We start from the raw sequence: 5,221 nt of genomic DNA, 5'->3' as shown, positions 1-5,221 counted from the left end.
CCGCCTCTCACCGCTGCCGCCACTGGCACCGCTGCGGCCGCCGGCGGAGCCGGCTCTCATGCCCGGCGGCCCGGCCGCTTCCAGGCAGCGGCGCTGCCCGCAGGTGGGCGCCGGCAGGCCGGCGCCGCGGCGGCAGCGGGCGGGGAGGCCCCGCCGCGCCTGGCGGGTCCGGCGGGGGAGGAGCGGAGGCGGTGCGAAGCGGGAGGCGGGGAACAGCTGCTCGGCCGCGGCCGGTTCCCGCTGCGGAGGCGGGGCCCGCGGAAAGCGGCCGGCAGCGCCTCCGCTGTGGAAGGGCTGCCCTGGCGCCGCTTCCCTCCCTGTGCTCTGCCGTTCCGTAACTCCTCGAGGCGCTGCGGCCGGAACGGAAAACGCTTCGCAGCACGGCACGAGCTTTGCTGTATTTCCTCCCTCAGGAAGCCGGGCTCGGCCAGAGGGACTTCCTTTACTTTCGGGCTTCGCTTGCGGGGCGACATCCCATCGAGAAAATTGTATGCTGGAGCACTGAGGCTGATGGAAAACACGTTCGGGTTCAGACTGGCACTGTAGACAGGCTCAATGCGTCAAAGAGCTCTACATCTACTTTTTAAACAACTGCTATTGCTGCTGAGCTCGGGGACATCTTCATTTATTCAAATTCAGTAGTTGCTGTTGTAAGATTAATGATACCGTTCATGTGAAGAAAAGAGGTGAACACCAAGGTCGCAGTTTTAGATTTCTGTAAAATTTCAAGAGTGCATAAAAACCAAACCCTGAACTTCCCAGAGCATCTGAGATGTTAAGCAAGCCAAGGCCATAAGCACAGATAGAATGGGTGTGAAAACACTATAGCTACAGCTCCAGTAGTGCACCCTGGAGATGCTTTGGGGGCAAGTTCACAGCACAGAACTATTTCCTCTCAAAATACTAGAGTAGCATTGAAGAGATCTCAGCTTCCCCTTTAGTCATCAGCCAAAAGAGCCTGTGCTCCTTAACATGATCCAAAGTCCTTTACAGTGGCTTAAATGGTTTTACTACACAGTTCATTCTATTTAGTGGATATTAAATTGCACAAAGACCTTTTAATCATTGGCTCAGGCCATCCACAGCAGCCAGAATTGATTATTTAAGTAATGTGCCTAACATGATTAATGGTAAAAATCATCACACACAAAGTGAGAATGCGGATGTACTGACAGTCCTTTCCTGTGCAAACCATCCTGTGCCCAAACACCCCGATGCTACATCCAAGGGCTTGGGGTACACAGCTCTTGCAGTGCACCCAATCATTAAGACCAACAGAGAGATTCTTGCAGAATCCAAGAGCTTTTAAAGAAAGCCCAAAGTACAAGGAATTTTTCTGTAATGTTATTTTATTCTCATCAGGCAGAAAACAGCAGAGATCCAACTCCCAGCATGCCTTTTATTCCTCAGAGTTCAGAAAATACAAGGCTCTGGGCAGAGATCAGCACGTCTTCTGCTATCTTCAGAATGAGCCACACAAGCAAGAAGACAGAGCATGCAGAGGCCTTCTGCCACGACTGTGCTCAGGAAACAGTCCAGGCCTCTGTCAGAACTACTGAAGGGAACTGAATTTTTAAATTAACCTGAAGCAGAGCATGTAACATTGTTAGTTGTGCATAAAGAGAGTTATTTCCTCATTAAAGTGTTAACTCTCAAAATTGGAGAGGAAGATAAAAAATAAACCTACCTACGATGGAGGTTTAGTCCTGCAGTGCTTACGCACAAAAACCATTCTTGTCTGAATGAGTAATCCCACCAATTTTAGTTAAGCTTCACACATCATACCCTGAATCAGATATACCTAAATTAACTCAGGTGTATATCCATGCAGCTAGGGGGAGCTTTGATTGCTTTTCTTTTAGCTTTTAACAAGTCTCTTTGCCTTTCCAACCCAGAATACAATTCATAGTATTTCAGATGACATCCTACCTTCACTAAAGTCAATAGCAATTTTCAAGTTTATCTCACTGTTATTTGAATTTCCCCTTTTGCACTTAAAGAAAATCAACAACTTTCCTGCACAATACAAAACAACTTCAGAAGTGAAGTTTTTGGATCAGGACCATTATCTTTCTGTACTTATTTCCTCCGTCGTGGAATTATTTTGTGAGTTCAGCTATTAGAACTCTATCTTATTGATGCATTACGACAAATATCTTTCCTACAAATAAAAGGCTTTCTCAAGATCATTTTCAAATAGAAATGATGCCTGATTTTGGGGAAGACTCAGCATCTTCACTTTAAACTTTGAGCAAGGAATGCAATAATTTTTATCTGACATACCCTAAACTGAGCCTCAGCATTACAAACGTAATCTTCTATCTGTCCTTAAGTGACGATCTTGCATCTTTCACTTTCAAAGTACTGCATGATTTGCACCTTCAGTATATTTATACCAGCTCCATATTACTTTCATGAAGACTTTTTTCACATTTACTTTTTGCTTTGTGAGCCCTTCTGGCTTAGATCATGTTGCTATAAAGGTGCACAATTTATTATTACTGTGTACTATCTTTCCTTGAGACTCCATTCACCCTTTACTGAAAATGAATTGAACTGCTCTCCCACAAACCGTTATTTTTCTTGCTTGTATTTCTGCAGAATAAGTCAGTTAGGCTCAGTACTTTACAAAATGAATCGATTTATTCTCTCCCTTTTTGAGGCAATGACATTTTGCCAATTTGAGATGGAAACCTGATGCATCTGAAAAACAAAAGTACCTATTTAATACAATGTGAGGTACCTGAGATAAAGTCTCTTGAATGCTTAGTGTTTTATAGCACTGTTTTCCAAATACAGCTTCCACTGATTTCAATTGCAGTTGTGATTATTCAACATTTCAACAGTAAAATTCAAGAGAAACCAGAATGAAATAGAACAATAGAATGATTTGGGTTGGAAGGGACCTCAAATGCCATAAATGCAACATCAAATACAAAAAGTTAGCTTAGATAAGTTGAAGAATCTCCATTAAATGCTCTGTTGCTTAAGTAGAATTAGAATCTGGTTAACATAAGGCTGTTAGTTTGTACTTTATTTCCTTCTCTTGTAGTATTCCACCACATTCACTGTATGCATTTAAAAATATATGTGTATATATATATATGCACTCATACATGCACACATACATGCCTCTACGTGTCTTTGTGCCAAATGAAATAGGACCATATACACAACAGTTGTCTTCACTTGTTTCAGCTCATAGTTCAGCACGCTCAAAAAAAAAAGATCATGTCATTACACCTTTGTTGTAATGAATAATAGGCCAAAGAACAGTTTAATTTCCTGGTTTTGAATTACTGAATCTATAAACCAGTCATCTTCCTATTCATGGAGTTATCTCCTTATTAAAAAGCCCCATTACTACTACTAGAGAAATGCCAAGGCCCATTATCGCTACTTCAAATCATAGAATCATTCAGGTTGGAGAAGACCTTAAAGATCAAGTCCAAACACGACCTAACCAAACTATGCTAACAACCCTCCAATAAATCATGTCCCCAAGGACCACATCCAAATGGTTCTTAAACACGTTCAGGGATGGTGACTGCAATCTTTCCCACTCTACATAGTACGCTACTTCTTACACTGGAAGATTATTATCACAGCTGCCATAATCAGTGCTGGAAGTAATGAAACTCTGCCTGAAGTTTTCATGCATGTTTCCGCAATTATCCTGAGACTTAAGGATACAGAGGTCAGGGTCAATCTTGAGGAAGGAGAGCATTCTAATAGAAACAGGTACTGTATCTCTTCTCAAGACTCTGAGGCCCCAGAGTGTGTCCAGGGTCTGGAGCACAAGCCTTATAGGGAAGGGCTGAGAGAGCTAGGATTGTTTAGTCTGGTGGAGGCTCAGGAGAGACCTTATTGCTCTCCACAGCTACCTCAAAGAAGGTTGTAGTGATCACAGGATCACAGAATCACAGAATCACCCGGGTTGGAAGGGACCTCAAGGATCATGTAGTTCCAACCCCCCTGCCTAGCAGGGCCACCAAACACACACATTCAGATCAGGTTGCCCAGGACCCCGTCCAACCTGGCCTTGAACATGTCCAAGGACGGGGCATCCACAACCTCCCTGGGCAGCCCGTTCCAGGGCCTAACCACTCTCCTTGTAAAGAACTTCCCCCTAACATCCAACCTAAATCTTCCCTCCTTCAACTTGGATCCATTTCCCCTAGTCCTGCTATTGTCTGCCCTTTTGAAGAGTTTACTCCCCTCCTGGGTGTAGGTTCCCTTCAGGTATTGATAGGCTGCAATGAGGTCACCCCGCAGCCTTCTCTTCTCCAGGCTGAACAAGCCCAACTCCCTCAGCCTGTCCTCATAGGGGAGGTGCTCCAGCCCCCTGATCATCTTAGTCGCCCTCCTCTGGACCCTTTCCAAAATCTCAATGTCTTTCTTGTACAGAGGGCTCCACACCTGGACACAGTACTCCAGATGGGGCCTCACAAGAGCCGAGTAGAGAGGGACAATCACCTCCCTCTCCCTGCTGACCACCCCTCTCCTGATGGAGCCCAGGATCCCATTTGCCTTTTGAGGTGCCAGAGAACACTGCACACTGTGATGCGGAGGTTAGCCTCATCTCCCAGGTAACAGCAGTACACATAACATCAAGTTGTGGCAGGAGAGGTTCAGGTTGGTTTATCCTCCAAAAGAATGGTAAGACATGGGAACAGGCTGCCCAGGAAAGCAGTAGAGTCACACACCTAGATGCATCTAAGAAATTTATAGACACAGCACTCGGGGATGTGGATTAGTGGGCAATATTGGTAGTAGGTGGCTGGACTAAGTGACTTTAAGAGGCCTTTTCTAACCTTAATGATTCCATGAATTATGCCTTTTTCAACACAGGGTACCATTGCATTAGACCTCATCACTCCAACCTGGAGCACCAGCACCTCAGCTAGGACCCCTCTACCACCTGAAGCTGAGACTCATAAGAGCCCCATCACCTCACCTCTATTGCTTCAGCCTGATTACCCCCATTTCAGTGCAGGATACCGTCACCTCAGTACGAAGAAACAAACTCCACAGCCGCTCTCACAGCTCCCTCCTGCGGAGCTGACAACCGCAGACGAGAAGCCTAACAGGATACTTAGAGCGAGCGGAGTCCCGCTCGGCTCTCTTATGCCTCCCCGCCCGCCCACGCCGCCATCATTCCCCGCCCGGCGAGGGAGGGATAAGAGGCTCCGCCTGCTGGTGGGACGCGGCTGTGACGTGG

The sequence above is a fragment of the Centrocercus urophasianus genome, unplaced genomic scaffold (genome assembly GCF_019232065.1).
Source record: "Centrocercus urophasianus isolate 14NV4802_14NV808 unplaced genomic scaffold, USGS_Curo_1.0 seq_13, whole genome shotgun sequence".
In the NCBI taxonomy this organism is placed as follows: domain Eukaryota; kingdom Metazoa; phylum Chordata; class Aves; order Galliformes; family Phasianidae; genus Centrocercus; species Centrocercus urophasianus.
The sequence above is the reverse complement of the archived record's forward strand: the minus strand, read 5'-3'. Positions refer to the sequence as shown.